Source organism: Brachycentrus maculatus, unplaced genomic scaffold (assembly GCF_059751285.1).
Source record: "Brachycentrus maculatus isolate JH-2025_06_01 unplaced genomic scaffold, ASM5975128v1 h1tg000060l, whole genome shotgun sequence".
In the NCBI taxonomy this organism is placed as follows: Eukaryota; Metazoa; Arthropoda; class Insecta; order Trichoptera; family Brachycentridae; genus Brachycentrus; species Brachycentrus maculatus.
In genome coordinates this window covers 243,805-262,200 of record NW_028280814.1, presented here as the reverse complement: position 1 = coordinate 262,200, position 18,396 = coordinate 243,805, and the positions used below count along the sequence as shown (strand labels likewise).

Below are 18,396 nucleotides of genomic sequence, written 5' to 3'. Positions count from 1 at the left end.
GATTTGACAAATACTGAACCTTAAATAATAAAATTTTAATTTCTAATATAAGGATTTTATTTAATTTGAAAAGGTAAATAGAAAAAAATCGTCATTTTAATGGAATTCTTTAAAAGAATAATAGGGATGGAAAAGAATAATGGGGATGTAAAACAAAACCGTCAATATTTAAAATAATTATTTAATTCCCGCCAAAAAGAAGCGATCGGAATGTGGTCAAGTGTGACGTCACGGTGAGTTAGAATTTTATTACTTGACCTATATACTCGTACAAAGATTAGAAATAGTTCTACCTCATGAGGTTGCCATCTTTATTCCCAGTGTGTATGTGTGTGGAGCAGGAATCAACGGAGTAAAAAAAAATGGTACTGGTTTTAATGATATTAATATAATTATATTGGTTAATTACCAACATACAAAAACATGAAGATTTATTGATCATGAGGTTGCTACACTCCATATGATGAAATGTTTTAAAATTGGTAGTAAGAGTCCCAAATATTGGTTTATTAGACATATATCACAAGACTATCGGTAATATTCTTATTGAAATCTGTAGAGAAGTAAGGGAGATATGAAGGTTTAAATTTTAGATATTTTAATAAAAACGAAAAACGGACACCGCCATACATCATCAAATTTTACGTCACCGGGTGTGTTATAGCGCGTATCCCTTTATGTATCTGCTTTAGAGAGCTGTAATAGTAATAGTGTAGTTTCTGTGACGTCATTCGTTGCCAACTTACGAAAACAACGTATTTACGGAGGCGAATTTGGCAAAAAAAATGATGAATGAAAATATTGATTAATGGGTTGTTATAAACACAAAACGAGCCTTACACAATCCTTTATAGGTTAAGTATGTTAAATAATACATTCCTCCCGAGTGAAAAAATTCCATTGTAGGAGGCGCTACGATCGTTCTTTTACCCGGAATGAGTTGAATTATAATGAGCATTTTGCCTAGAATTTTCACTAAAATATTACATCAAATTATAGTTACTATGAACATAAACAGTAAACCCTAACCCACTTACATGTAGGAAAAGGTTATAAAACGGAAAAAGTAGACGTCCATGTAAGGTCATATGCGGTGTTGCACAAGTCGTAGCTAGAACTCGGAATCAATGGGACATTAGGTTATTCCAATTTTTCCGTATTACGAAGTTTTAACCTAATGTCTGAGAAGCTGCTCAAATATATTTGCTATACGATTATCACAGATATGTGTATGATTTGGCGATATGTACCTCAAATTCAAAACTGTGTACACTGATCTCTCTTGTTATACGAATTAAAAATAAAACGGTGCAAAAAAAAAGAAAATCGTTTAAAAATGCGTAACAGCAATTCGGAATTTCCTACATCTCGCGCACTACTCATTTAGTATAATTTTTAACACGTTTTTTTTACAAGGTATCGCGTGGAACGGGTTTACGGCGAAAATAAAGAGTTCAGTCCGTTTCGATGCATTCTGCATCATTTTCAAACACCGTGTTAGAAAATGATAGGGAATCCACCGAAGCACGTGTCACAATAGATTTTAAGAAATAATAAGAAATAAGTATTTACCAAAAACTAACTAACTAACTAACCATCACGCCGTTTCTCCGCAGGGGTAGGCAGAGAGAATAAAACTCGCCTTTTCCACGTTCATGCATCTCCTCATACGTATTTACCAAGTAAAACTAATTTTAAAAATGGGTAAATTTTACCACAAAGTCACCGCCGAATCAATCAATGTACATATTTTGTTGAATAACGGAACATTACTTCATTTTTGGGGAATTCGTTAGTTCTTGCCTTATTTTCTCAAATAAAAATTCCATATAATGTTACGAGTTTTGTATTTACAAGCGATGATGAATTAATGATAATGATTCTACTAATTTTAGTGAACTGATTAACCGATTGTCATATAAATATTTATCCGAGATAATCCTTTCCTCGATGTTTTTACGTAACTAGTAGTTGCGTAAATGTCAAAAAGGAATTTTATACTTTAAATTAGATGTATTTTTGTAAATATAAAAAAAAAACACAAATATAAAAAAAACCTAATTAGGAAAATTTATCATCAAATAAATCAAATTTATCATAAATAGTTTTGTTACTCATATGGTTCTGCAATTTTAGCACAACGTTATATTCGAATACGCGCGTGTCTATATCGATCTATATTAGAAATGTGAGCTTTCTATTTTCTTTCTTTTTATTTAATCAGACTGAGCACAGTAACGCGTGGCCGGGTACAGCTAGTATTTTTAAAAAAAGTTTAAAAAAAACACCCATGCCAAATTTGAACCATCCAAGGAGTATATCGGACCGTCTTCATGATAATTGTATGACAATATCTCCTAAAGTAATTTTTGTTAAACCACTCTACCTTCGGGTTATTTTCAGGCATATTTTTTTTATCAAAACGAATGTTGTCACAAAATATTGTCAGGTATGCAACCTGATGAAAAATTGTCAGTGTATCCGGTACGCATTAAATATTTTTGCAACAGATATCTTTTCTCGTGCGCGTAGGTCGTACGGGTTAGCGCGGAATGGTGAAGAAAACCGCGCGTATCACGTACTTTCGTATGTGTAAGGCGGTTAAAGACGTTTAGGAAAGGATGAATTATTTATCCTGAAGTACATTAGGTAATTTAGGAGTAATGAGTAAAAATCGGCCCAACTAGCCCATTCTACCATACTCACCATTTATTGAATAGTATTGTATATTTTCCATAGAAACCTTTTTGAATTTCCGCGTTGAATCAACAGCTTATGCTTATTGATTATTGACATTATGTAACAAGCGTAATGTTTTGGTTTTATAGCAAAAATGTTTATGCAGGTAAATACATACATATGGTAAGCGTGTTTACAATAGAGAAAGATAAACCATACTATGTATATAATCGTGATTAGATAAGTGATATACCTCCTTTATAATATTTATCTAGTCAAATTTCATTTAGCAATACCCTAGTAGTAAGTACAATAAAAGTATTATTTGGTAATTACGTTAAAATATTATTTTAGGTTTTTACATCTAATATTGAAACCTCAACTAAGATGAAAAAGAATATGGAAGTCTGGGTATTTATAGGGCTTACGACCTGTCATAGGCTGGTTTAATGGATCACTCACATTTGGCTTGATTAATCTTAGCGATTTTTTTTTTAATGCAGAAAAGCGACCCAAAATCCGGACTCAAGTTTGTATTTTGTTTAAAGCCGTAATAGAGATGGCTTTCTAATTTAAGTGCTATAATTAGGGTTGATTTGAATTGAATAGGCAGACGTTTTATTCGATGTCGGAAGATGATTCAATTGGACAGATTATGTAGTATGTTGGCGTGTGCATTATGTTATATGGGAACAGCATTCCGAAGTACATACCTTAATGGTCAGAATTAAAAAAAATGTTTTTCAGATTATTTCGTGGAATCTCTATAGCATCACTGTATTTCGTCAAAGTAGTGGTTCGATTTTTAGTACGGAAATCCGAGATTCATAAAAAAACATAAAGCATCCAAGAAGATATTTGATTTATCGAGTGGTCTGAATCTGAAAGATAATTCTTCCAAATCTCCCTTTTAGTGCACTGGGAATTGCATCGAATTAATTAAAAGATTTTTTGTTTAAAGGCTAGGTGATTAATCCTGTGCTTCAGGTACAAGTCCTGGGTAATTTTACACAATCAATAAACTAAAAAAAATCACTTTATTTATGTTGAGCCCCCTACGAATCGAAGGCGGAATCTTATTTTTATAGCTTCGTATACTATGGAGGCGAACAAGAAAGATAATAGCACGTAAGTTTGAATATTAATTCAATCACTTTTAGTATTATATTTTTTAACAATAAATAACAATAAATTTAGATTCGAATGAGCTACATGTTTTTGTATGAACTTTTAAATCAAACACAGATTTTTTGAGTCTACTAAGTTGTATTTTATTAAAAAACATATAAAAATTAGTATTGTGACTCAAAAAAATCTGTGTTTGATTGAAAAATTAAAATAGAGTTCTAGGAATTAAACACCAAATCAATAAATAAACGAGTTACATGTTTTTAAAATTAAATATCTTACTTCAACTTCTCACAGAAATATATAAGTGTCTTGAGTATTGTTTCGATAAATTATTATAAACATAATAATCTCGATCAATTGTCTTATTGCTACCCAGTAACAAGCTAATTAATACTTTGAATACTAATGTTCCTGATGGGTCTAAAAACGGGTGAAATAATGTGACCATAGGCTCACACAATCACCAGAATTATAAAATAATGTAAGGTAATATTAAATTTTTCCTGTGGGTATGTTAATACCTTTATGATTTTTTTCTTTAGTAGTAGGAGTACTTCAATAACGACTATTGAAAAACTGTATTCAAGTCCTTATATTTCAAATCAGTATAACTCAACATCGAGACGAATAATCGTTTCAGTATTTTGGTTCCTATACAAACCCAGCCGATATTTTACTGAAAGGTTAGTAAAAATAAATTATGTAATATATAGCGAGAACCCGACGCAATCAGCGTTACGTACACAGATGTGACCCGAATAAGTGTGAATAGGTCAATCCCTCTAGGTCACAATATAAAGAGTCCAAGATATGAAGAAATGAAATGAACAAACATTTTTTACAAATCTTTTTTTTAGAGGAATAACCCGAAAAGCCTCTATTTTTATTTTAGAGTCTTGTTTGCTTGGCAATAGATATAAAATACATCACAAATACCCTGACCAAATAAATATTTCTGAAGTTCATTTTGCAATTGGCGGGAATCGAACCCGCCACGCCTGTTTCGTAGTCGACCACCTACTATTAATATTCATTATTAATAAGATATTCATTATTTATGAAAAATATTCCCAATTAATAAAATCCTTATTAAGCGTGAAATCCAGTTTTATTGAGTGTACCACTTATTAAATAAATGTCTTATTATAATTAAGGTGTACTAGAATTGCAAACTGATTTGGATCTCAAGATTTTTTTATAATCATTGTAATGTGCATATTTGGCTCTTAGTCCAAAAAGTTTGCCACCACTGTTTACTTACTATACTTGTGGTAGAACTTAAGACACGTATCAACTATCTGTTTTTATACAACTTATGTACAATAAAATTAATAGTTATTTAAAAAATAAAATCATCAAATTCAGATGCCGTAAAATTATCATCTCTGAATTTAGATTGTAACCTAACGGGTTTAAAGTATTCACAACCGGCGCACGCATTTAATACGTAAGTATGTACAGGGTGACACAAAATAAATCACTCAGAAGATTTTTTAATTTTTGCAAATGGCGTCGTACGTTCCTCATATTTGACATTTGTAAACTACAAATGGATAGTTTACAAACATATTTATAAAACGAGCACAAATGTGTACAAATACTGGCGGCAGCCACATGACGGATATCATCTTTTCCACTTATGACAGAAAATTTTTGAAGATCCATTACTAAAGATTTCCGTCCTAAAAGAATTTTATTTTGTAAAAAAGTTATTTAAAAACAAAATTAGATTATTTATTTTGCGCCACCCTCAATTTGTTTGTCTACTGCAGCTGTCTAGTTCACAAGTGTCAAATATGATTGACGTACGACGCCATTTGCAAAAATTATAACATGTGTCGATAGGGTGATTAATTTTGCGCCACTCTGTATAATACAGTGAACTCCGCCATTCGTCCAAACTAAAATGTGATTTCAAAATAGATAAATAATTAACGTCCATTTGATGTTAACACTTTGCGAAATAATGTTTTACCTATCTACATTTAAGGTTTGAGATAAAAAAAATAATTTGGAAACTTCGAATCGATGGAATTTCAATATGTTATGTAGACATTAAAGTATGCATAATGTATTATATTTACTATTTACGAATATCCATAATCACTCCGTCAATATTTTATAAATGACTCAAAACCGATACTGAGAAATGACACGTATACCTATAGGTATTTATTTATGTGCGATTCTTGATTACGCGTGGATGTATGCATAATACGAGTATAATATACTTATTTATTGTTATGTAGATAATGAATGAAATTATCGCAATATACCTAATGGTATTCTCCGACAAATAATTGATTTTGTTCAAAATGTTTACATTTAGATAATGTATCTCAAGAGACAAAATAGGATGGATTTGGTTGAACCTACAAATATGCACGGTCGTCTAGTCAGTTCAGGAAACTGACATTCTTTTATTACTATTCGTCGGGATAGGTACTGTGATTGTTATTTTAGTATGATTACCTGTGATCTAATGATAGAAAATAGTTCAGTTTCAATTCAATTCAGAAAAGCAGAACAACCCTAATATTGATAAATATTAAGTGTAAAAAACGAGTTGGAAGGCACGGTGTATTTAGTGACTATTTGTTAATATAAAATACATGTAATTTCACAGGCATCATATTAACTCAGTGAGTATATTAACTTGTTTTTCAATTTATTTATTGTATTATCACTAGCATTTTTACCCTACCACTATCTGATTTTTGACCTGTAGTCTTCCCTCATCCAGTTGAACACTGATTTCGCTATTGGTTTTTGATCCAAGCTGGAGCGACGGCAATTTTTTATTTAATTTTTCATTTTCTTTTTTTTTTTACAAAATACATATTTAAATGATACAAAATAATTGGTAATTTTTTTTTTATTATTAGATTAAAACCAATATTTTTAGCTTTTCCACTTTTTTATTTGACCAGCGACCGGGTTTCGTCGTTACCGACATCATCAGACTGGTGTCGGTAACGACGAAACCCGGTCGCTGGTCAAATAAAAAAGTGGAAAAGCTAAAAATATTGGTTTTAATCTAATAATAAATTAAAAATGCAATTCCATCACGAAGTGTCAGTGGATAATATAAATCTATTAATTGGTAAATATACAAAACATTTCAAATATAACGTTGCTACCTCTCTAATAAAGTAGATACTTGTGTTTAGAAAGGGAGTTCGTTTTGCATTTTTTAAAATAAATAAAGTAAATTAAAACAAGGTAAATTTAAAAAATATATTCCTTAGTATGGAGTCTAGGTAGGAAGTGTCTTACTAAAGAATATGATGATTTTAACTGGATGAAGGTAGGGTACAGGGGGTGAGGACCGGCTTATTATCTTTTTGTGTGGAGTTTTCGTTATTAGGTCAAATATTAACGGGAGTTGTGAATACAGATAATACGTTAATTAGATTGTTGTAGTATTTCATATTTTTTATTTATTAATTAATACATACAGCCATGGGCGCCCGCTTGGGGGGGGGGGGGGGGGCTGCAAGGGGGTGCACTTGCCCTCCCCTGGATTAATTGAAAATAGTAAAATAATGTCACTTTTATTTAATTTGCTAATGAAAAATTTGTTGCTACAGTATGTATGTCCTTCATTACTTCAGTGGTCCTGTCCGTTCGTTCACCATACAAATACGCTACACTAAATTAAAACTACATTAAAACATGACTAAAAATATAATATTTTGCCCCTCCCTAGAAAATTTTCTGCGGGCGCCCATGCACACATTTCTCTTGTTTTGTTTTGTTTGTTCGTTTGTTTTGTTTTTTGTTGTTGCTGTTTTTTTTAATATTCCACTTTCTAAGCAAAAATGTATGATGTTCCTAACGACAACCTAATACAGAAGGCGCTTAAACACTATCGGCGTGTTCGACTACATATAATAATCTGTTAAAACGTAAAGAAATTTGAATTTGTTTAATATGAAACATTCACAATTACGTTAAAACGTACGTCCACTTAGAAATTTGCGTCTGATCGATCTGAGAAAATTTCATATTGATAAGATATTCGTCTTCGAGCCTTTATCGAGCCTTCGATCATAGTAAAGATATTATTTTTATTATTATAAAATCGAGTTCAAGATAATATACATATAATGTTCGTAAATTATCGCTATCATCTATGTAGGTATGGAATTTTATCTCGATTTTTTAGTAAATTGAATGATACTCATGTACTTTAGTTTTATTGGTAGTATCAAACGAGCCGAATACGTATATAGCAATTGCTCGTACTGAAGTATTTATAATAAACGTTATTGCGTTATTATCTAATATCCCTACAGGAATACACGACGTGCGAAAGCCAATCGATTTCATGGACATGATTACTTTTAAAACAATTTTTAGCTTTCTTTCTGGCAATTATTTCATGAAAACCACCTTATCATCCTTGACCTGTCCTTACACTAGCTAGGACATGTCAAAAATGGGATTCTTCGATATATTTTCTTCATTGTGTGTTAATTAAAAATGATCCATTCATAGGTTTTCTGAGTTTTCACATTTTATAATGCATTATATACTCATCCCTTAGCTTTTTCATCTACCCTCCATTTTTTCTTTGCCTATCTTATTATCATCAATTCGTAATTTTCATAAATATTTAATAAAACATGTAGTTGCTCAATTAATACAGCATTAATTTGTAATTTATGTTTTATTTCATGTTCAAGCACTATCTACCCTCTGATTGCAAACAGCTATATAAGGTATCAAAGGTTTTGACCTAGTCTATTTTCACTAGTCTATTTTTGGTTGGTTGGAAGATATTGCTTTTTTGCAATAATCCCGCCAATGTACATATTTCTTTGCTGTTCATGAAGTTTAAATAAATAAATAAATTTACAATATTCCGTGAAATTTGCAATTGGATTGTAATATTCATCTCGTGAGGTCATTATTTATTTCCTAGTTTTAGAATCACAATGGTAATAATTGGTAAAATACTTTAATTTTTTAGGAGGAACCATAACACTTACGTATATCACTTATTTAGCTAAGAAGCGTTCTTATTAAATTGCTCGCCAATTATCTGCCTTATTATATAATAGATACCCTACCAAACGATGGTGGGACACGAAGAACCCTTTCCATTAAGATTGTCATACATAGTTTTAAAACGTAATTAAAACTATCCAATTGACGCATATTGGTCAAATTCCTTCCAAAATTGAAATTGTTTATTATTATTCGAGATGAATGAATAGAGTTAACAAGTTTTATATGCTTGCTAGCCATTGTATTATAGAATCACGAAATTCTGTCAATTCACATCTACATCATATCTATTTATATTCAGCAAATCACATCAGCGCAGAGCTGTCATTTTTCATGTGTGGCGTTTTTTTATGATCGATTATTGGGAGAGTAAGTAACGTTTTTTAACCATTGGTCAGGAATAAAAAAGAAGCAGAAGAAGAAACAAATTGATGATCATACCGAAAAGAAAAAAAACAAACGAAAATCAGGACTATTATAAAAAAATATTGTTATATTTATCGACAGTGATTACGTTCGCTTTAGATTTCTTTAGCACATGGGTGCTAACAGTCGGTAATTTACTGGATAATATAGTGATTTTAACTGGATGAGGGTAGGATACATCGGCCTAATATGTGTGAGTATAAACTTTGTGTTACAAATTTTCAAAGCAATTTTGAATACGCGAGTATTATATGTGGTTATTATACACATACGAGTATATGGTTATTATACACGAACATTTTATTAGATTCAAGTTCTGTGCTGACATTTCTTTGTGGACCTGCATTTTATAAAATAAAACAACAACTCTATAGGTTTTTCCACTTTTATTTTATCTGACTAGTGACCGGGTTACTTTTCCAAAAAGATTTTCGTAATAATTAATGTTCATGTAGACAGAACCGTAAAATACAATATAATGAAAAACTAAAAAATAATTATATTATAACAAAGGAATCCCCGTATTTGTATTTTTTCTTCGAAAGGTTAGAGTGTTTGTTTCATACATATCTGGGATGTAAAAAACTACACACTTTAAAAAAAGTTTCATAGGATACTAGACTAAGTGGAAGATATTTATTATGTGTATTATTTAATATATAAATTTATATTGCGAGAGCGTGGTTTCAAGGTCGTAAATTCGAGTTTTATCACCCACAATTTAAATACAAATTTTCAACGTAATAAGCTTAGTATTGTATAAGTTATGTAGTTAAAATTAAATGTAGCTAAAAAAAATTGAAAAAAAGAGAAATACTTGTGTTTTTATTACATATTTATAAAAATACGTCAATTTCATAGTATTTCTGTGAGCCTAAGCGGCTCATTATTAGAAATAGGTATCAAATTGTGGTAGAGTGGGTTCAGACCGAGAAATTCTGACTCAAAAGAGTCAGCGACACTAACCACGGGACCACAGCCCGACACAATATAGAGACCAGAATTATTTTGGTTACATGACAGCGAGTACATTCGATTTATGATTGAGAAGGGGAGATAAAGAGAGTACCTTACCTTTGCGTATGAAATGCCGCCCTGTAAAAAAATACTATCGGAAAAAGGAAATTTCCGAATTTGAATTGCGCGATATGTTAGCACATATTTGCATATATCTGCATGGGAGAAGGTACCTATCTACATACGTCAATCGGTGTTATGTAACATGGTTACGAAATAACATGTTCGGGTCGGTCACATAGTACAAGTCTTTGGACTACGCGACTTTTTTGTTAATAAACATCAAATCCAAGAACATGTTGTTTAAAGTTATTATTTGTACAACGTAACCTCGGGCTTGTCTACTTATTCACTTCTGCCACGTTAAAACCTCGTACCAGCTTACCTACTCGTATAAAGATACCAAGTTTGGGTAACATCAAACAACGACGTTATACCATATACCATATTTTTAGCCTGTCCTAATTTTCGTTTAAAAATTCTGGATTTCTTCCATATTATATATTACATTGAAGATGAAGATGCCTAAAGATTCAAAATACACATTATAATTTTTTAATTTATATAAATATATTTATATATATATATATATATATATATATATATATATATATATATATATATATATATATATATATATATATATATATATATATATATATATATATATATATATATATATATATATATATATATATATATATATATATATATATATATATATATATATAAGTAAATACCACTCTTTCAATATCGAAATAGTGGTATTGTTTGCCAAGTAAAACTTAAATTAAAAATGATCATTTTGTGGTTATCTACAATGTGACTACTGAATCAATTAATAAAAAATATAATTTAGTGTCGGAGGCGGACAAAACTAATAAAGTTATACATAATATACAGCAACATTTTCTAATTCGATGTATTATTGTATGTATTTTTTGTTGTTGTTTAAAACCGAGATCCACCATCCGAGATGACTTTGTGGCTATCCACAATGTGACTACCGAATGAATCAATGAAAAATATAATTAATTTTCCGAGGCAGACAAACTTATAACGTAGTACAAAATATACGGCAAATTTTTCTGATTCGATGTATAATCTTATGTAGAAAATTCTGCTTAGAACCGAGATCCACCATCCGAGATCACGTTGTGGTTATCTATAATGTGAGTGCCGAATCAATAAATGAAGCAACACACGCTATTCTAAACACTACTCATGGAGGACAGCGTGCTTCTTGACAGATGCAGTCAATCAGCATTTTTGATTGCATTGTTGTTTCAAATTGCTTAATTTATACATATTAGAAATGAATAATTTCCATTTTCATTATTTTCCATTTAACCTAACTGAATCATAGCAAAACGTGGCCGAGCTACAGCTAGTATTGAATAAGGATTCAATGTTAATTTTGATTATTCTCTTTTATATTCAAATTTATTTTTGAAAACCTCAAATAATAAGTATTTAAAGGATAATTAAAAAGAAATATAATAATTGCAAACCAGTACAAAGAGTGTCAGAAATGAAGACTCTAAGAAGCATATCGACTCTAAGAAGGCAACAGCCTACGAGATAGAATGATGCGCAGAAGGATAAGGGAAGTAGATGACTCCTGGGCAGACCACCAAAAAGATGGATTGACAGCTGGAAATCGACATCGCAGGATCCCTCTTAAAACAGGCCATAAGGTCTACACCAAGCAGAAGCAGCAAAATAACTATCGTCCTAACACGACATATTTTCATATTATTTTTTGACATCTCATCAAAGATGAAGAAGAATATGGAAGTCTGGGCATTTACGGGGCTGACGACCGTCATCGGCTGGTTTAAGTGATCACTTTACACACGTGTAACATTCACCAATTCTACCCATTATTGACAACCACACTACTCAAATTCTTGGAAGTTCTTTATATATATAAACCAATTAAGAAACCTTGTTCTTGAATCACTAGAACTTCACTAGAGACATCTATTGGTGAGATGTAAAGAAGCTTTTTACTAAGCAGAAACTCTTATATTAGTATGTGAGGACCAAATCCTGGATTATAATCACACCATGAGAAACGCCAGAAAATACCATTTTCATTTTTATTATTGAAGCTTATAATTTGACCAGATAATTTATTTACAACATTTTGAGTGTGTCCAAATACTTGTTCACAAAATCTGGATTATCTCCAATTAATAAATAACTCCTGTAATTGGAGATAATCCAGATTTTGTGAACAAGTATTTGGACACACTCAAAATGTTGTACTACATATTTTAGTTTGATTCACAAACGAAACAATACTATTATTACATTCTGTTGACTGTACATACCGTAATATTTTAGATGTAGGTACTTATGTATATACAGTCGGTAACCTGTCTGCAATTCTTTATAGGATAATGTGATGAAAGGTCACATGTCACATCTCATGAGTAGAGCTCTCTTTAAAATGTTTTAATTCAATCGAGCCAATTCGTTCACCAGGTTGTCTTTATAAATACGAGTATGTATGTACATACATTGCATTGTGTACATTGACTGGGGAGTAAAAAGAAGAGGATTTAAAATTTTCTTAGTAGTCATAAGTTTTTTTTTGTTTTTATTATTATTTTTTTGTAAAGGAATAACCTGCAAAGCCTTTAAAGCCAAACTTTTAAAGGCTTGTCTGCAGGTAGGATAGTAAGGATGGGGAAGGTAAATGTGAAAAACAAATCACAAACACAAATACTAATTGAAAATACATATTTCTTGAATTTTCAATTTAAAAAATGACGGGATTCCAACCCGCGACGCCAGTTTCGCAGTCGAGCGTCTACCCAACTACGCCATGGCGCATATCAAAGGTAAAGGGTCTAAAAACGTGCATTTGATTACTTCTTCTTCTAACCCTTATCCGCACCCAATGGTGCATAGGGCACTGCATTGTATTGATGCGGCATTATCTTGATCGTTTCTTACACGAAGGCAAGAGATCACTCTTGCGCTTCAGGGACCAGACCAGGGTAATATTAAATAAATATTAAAGTGTAAATCACTAATGTTTTTTTTTACCCATCCCCTTGGGAATCGAATCTGGGACCTCCAGCACAATAGTTAAACACGGTTACCATTACAACACGGAGGCAGATTACTTAGATTACTAGGAACGTAAAAATAATAACATTTAAATATATGTACAATTTGTTTTCATAATCTGGGATGTGTCGTAGCTGTTGATGCATGCACCTAGATAAATTAGTAGCTCGTAAATTTCAACAAATAATTGGATATTAATCCGTAGATAATTAATTACCCTTAAGAATGTACTCTCAAATGTGAAAATTTAGTACGCAACCGGCTGCGCGAGAAGCCACACGTGTTGACTGCGCACATAAAAAAGAATATTTTTATATTAAATAAAAAAAAATTAACTCCTTACCTTTCAATAACTCTTTTCCTTTCAATGCGAAAACGGTGTTTTAAGAAAAAATCAATTCCGTAAAATGTTACCTGGATTTAGAGAAAATGAAGTTGCGACTTAACGAATACTGGACCTTAATGCACATATCGCTCACTCCTTTCAAGAACGTCATAAATCAAAAATCGTTAATTTTCAGTTGTGCACGTTTTCGGAATGCCCAGAAAATGTACCATATCCCAGCAAAAGAGGCATATTTTTAACTTAATATTTACCCGCTGCAGGGCAGAAAGTGTTGTTTCTGCATTTTGAAGAAAAGGTTCTTGTTTAATTATGTTGTTTAATTTGTTTAATTATTAAGAAATTGTTTAATTATTTTGGATAGTATGTTTTCTAGGGATGGAAAGATTGATAAAGACCTAGAAAGGAGAGTGAATGCTGGGAACAGAGTGAATGGTGCACTAAAATCAGTTTTAGCAAATAAAAATCTATCAGCGGAAGCTAAACTGGCAGTACACAATGGAGTTCTGGTTCCAACCCTTATGTATGGAAGCGAAGCATGGAGTTGGCAAAAGAAGGATGAAAGCAGACTGAATGCAGTCGAAATGCGATCCCTCAGACGAATGTGTGGCAAAACGATGTTTGATAGATGTTCGAATGATGAAATAAGGAAAGAATGTAAGGCTGAGATAAGCATTATCGATAAAATTAAGAAAGGTGTGTTGAGATGGTTTGGACATGTGGAGCGTATGAGTGAAGAAAGAACGGTTAAACAAATTTATGGAGCGAATGTAGTTGGAAAAAGAAGCAGAGGACGACCGAGGAAAACTTGGCACAATCAGGTATGTCAAATACTTGAAAGCGGCCGGGTCAGGAGTCGTAATAATCGTCGGGTATGTATGAGGAGATGCATGAATGTAGAAGAGGCAAAGAATGTTTGCAAAGACAGAGTGGTGTGGCGTTCGATTCTCTCTGCCTACCCCTGCGGGGAAGCGGCGTGATGGTTAGTTAGTTAGTTAGTTAATTATTTTTTTAAATGTATGAAATATTTTTCAAATGGAGAAAAACCTTCAGTTTTTACCTAAAAAGATCTGTTGCACAGTAAAAATTTCAATAAGTGGCTAGTAATTTATTTTTAATACATTGTATTATACCTAATTTTAAACTTTAAAAACGTTCTCCTGAACAATCAAGTTTTTTGATTTATGACGTTCTTGAAAGGAGTGAGCGATATTACAGTACAACTTACGCTGAAGATGCGGGTCCGTACCCGACTCATATCAATTCTTTGCTATTAGTGCATTCCCACTATCAACACATGTACGATATATTTTGCAGAACATATCGTAGTCTAAGCTTGATTCGAGGTGCACAGTTTGCATCCGAGCTACGCGAGCCGTATCCTTTCCTCCTACGTTACGCTTTCCGAAGTGAATTAAAATACTTATAATAACTTTGTAAATTTTAGTAGGTTTTTTAATGGCAAGCCATAAAAAATGTTTTAAGGTGAAAAGTGTGACAATTTTGTGCAGTGAATCGATTTTTCTACAAAACTATAATTTATTTGTAAGTGTAATATTATCATCGTAAAATCTAGTGACAATTTTTTATTGACTGCAGATTTGGTGTTATAATTTCTAAATATGACAAGATATTTTTCAAAAATATATGTAAATAATGATTTAAAGCACTCAGGAGGTTCTTTCATATATGTACAATAAATCGAAACACAAATTTCAAAATATTACTTAAAAAAATATATGGTTTTTCAATGTCATCAAAAACGTGACTTAACATGATTAAGCAAGGAAAAAAATATATAGAAGTATCAAACAATGAATCAGACATTAAAAAAATAACTGTCGAAATTCGGGTTTGACACAATGTAACATAGATAAGTAAATATAGATGACGCTATGATAACGTAATCAAGTTTAAAATATTTCGATATTATATATACATATATATATATATATATATATATATATATATATATATATATATATATATATATATATATATATATATATATATGTATATATATATATGTATATATATGTATATATATATATATATATATATATATATATATATATATATATATATATATATATATATATATAAATATATATATATATATATATATATATATATATATATACAATATATATATATATATATATATATATATATATATATATATATATATATATATATATATATATATATATATATAAAGTAAAAAATATACTTACTTTTCATTAAAAAAAATATTTAAACTCATTTGCGGGAAATTCTAGAGCTGTTTCACGTCCTCGGGAAATAGATTTCACGAGTATACATATTTCACGTTCTCGGTTACCGAAGATTAAAAGGTTGAAAATTAGAAACCCTGTAAGTCACTAAGTGACTTACTAGACAGTTCATGAATGCGAACTTGCATGCCATTGAACTGCACTGAACGAGGAATAAGCCTATTTAAATAAATAACGAATGTTTTTTTAATCTATGCCTATGGTACGATTCAGGGAAGTAAAACGATTTATCGTGTGCAGCGTATGTAGATACGATTAATCTATATTGGATTCCAATCGGAATACTTTGTATATTTTGCGATGTCGCGTTGATAGCATTTTTAGGAAGGTAGGAAGGGTAATCAATCTGACTCCAGCGTATCGAGCAAGTAGAGATTATCGAGCAGATACTAGGTATGACAATTTGTCGGTAGTTCCTTCAGACAGGTGGACGAGTTGTCCGAGTTAGTCGGTTATCAGCGGGCGGCCGGTGCCATTCGGAATATCCCTCGCCACGAGTATTCAACTCGCGCGCTTTACGCCGAATACATTTTAATACCCTCCGATCCAATTAAAACATAATGCCCTTAGTGAAAATAACAGGGAATAAAGAATGACGTAATAATATGAACAGTTTTGTCGTTGGTTCGGGAAGCTTGTGAATTACTGTATATTTGTTTGAGTGTTAAAAATTGTGCTCGATATTATCTGCTTTTGTATGATGAATATTTTAATTTTCGTAAAATGAACATGCAGTATATACATATATTTTAGCTATTTGTAGATGTAAAATATAACCAATTTCGTCATTATAAAATTAAGGGACAAATATTGTTAAAATAAAGACGTATGCCCAAGTTCAAGTTAATTCGAAGTATAAGAACGAATCGTTTGAGATTTTGAACGGTAAGTATTATACATCAATTAATATGATGAAATAAAATGAAAACATGTAAAAATTTTAATGGTGTTTTAATAGTACGAGATAGAATACATACAACAATAAGAAAAAGTCACTCTCAGATTCTTAATTAAAGAAAACGATGAAAAATAAATGATGACGATTATTTTTATTATAAAAATTAAACATGTAATGTATGTAACACGAATTTTTTTTTTTCATTCAAAAGAGTAAATTTTTACGTTTTATAAGTTTTGTTGTTTAATGAGTGAGATTTTATAAAATCAAAAAATTAATTTCGCAACTTTAACGATATGTTTACCAACAAAATAGATACTCGTATATAATCTAGGTCAAAACGCATCCTTAAATTATCTAATATATAATTTAACTCTTATAACCATCTCACTATTCATATATAATTTTAACATGATGTTATAATTCCTAATGTATAATTTTATAAATTTCAAATCCTTTTTTGCTATGTTCTTGTTGACTTACAACGATCTAATCGAAGCAATTTTAAAAATACAGTAGTGCCTCTGCTAAAGAAATTAGTTTAACAAGGTTATTCGTTGCACGAATCAATCAAAATTATTGCTTCAAAATTCAAGTCGCTGCACGCAGCAATATACCCATAGGATAAAGGGTTTAAGTGATTTCATATTTTCAATCTTTTTACTCGTTCAAAGTGTGAATAAGAAACGCCTTAGTTCCTGATGCAGGCAAATGGGCGAATCAGATTTTCCCCTGAGTTGTATTCTCGCGTATGAATATTCGTATTTTAATCTACACTGGATGCGTTGATTAACAATATCATGTCGATTAAGTAGTACAGTTTTACTCGAGGGTATTATAGTTTTAACTAGACGTTTCTTTAAAGGAGTAAGGTGAATAACAATACGAACAATTTCAAAAGGGTTTAATCACAGCATTTTTTGTTGTTGTTTAAGGTAAACATAGTCAGATGATAATACGTTGATGGGAATTTATAGCTTGCCACAAGGGAACGACCATAAAATAATGATAATATAATAAATATATATATATATATAATAAATATATATATATATATATATATATATATATATATATATATATATATATATATATATATATATATATATATATATATATATATATATATATATATATATATAAATATATATATATATATTTATATATATATATATATATTTATATATATATATATATATATATATATATATATATATATATATATATATATATATATATATATATATATATATATATATATATATATATATATATATATATATATATATATATATATATATATATATATATATATATATATATATATATATATATATATATATATATATATATATAAATATATATATATATATATATGCAATGACGAATTTGACCTAACAGACAAACTACTTTTTGAAATTGACATTTTATATGGGGGCGAAAAATAAATCAATAAAATCACGAAGGGCGGAATTGATGTTAGATCAAAGTGCCAACCTCGACTTACAATAATT

The 18,396-nt window shown here is 30.5% G+C and overlaps 1 protein-coding gene across 4 annotated transcripts in view; it reads left to right on the top strand.

The window, feature by feature from the left end:
* Nucleotides 1-6,229: 6,229 nt before the first annotated feature.
* The window catches only part of LOC148311620 (protein peste-like), a 38,305-nt gene continuing 26,138 nt past the window's right edge, over nucleotides 6,230-18,396 (top strand). For 2 of the 4 annotated variants that reach the window (XM_088256296.1, XM_088256299.1), the window contains exon 1: nucleotides 14,991-15,235. The gene's annotated coding sequence lies outside the window, so the exon portion shown is untranslated. Of the gene's footprint in view, nucleotides 6,453-14,990; nucleotides 15,236-16,428; nucleotides 16,870-18,396 lie in introns of those variants that run through there. The other 2 variants (XM_088256298.1, XM_088256297.1) reach the window with 2 other exon arrangements.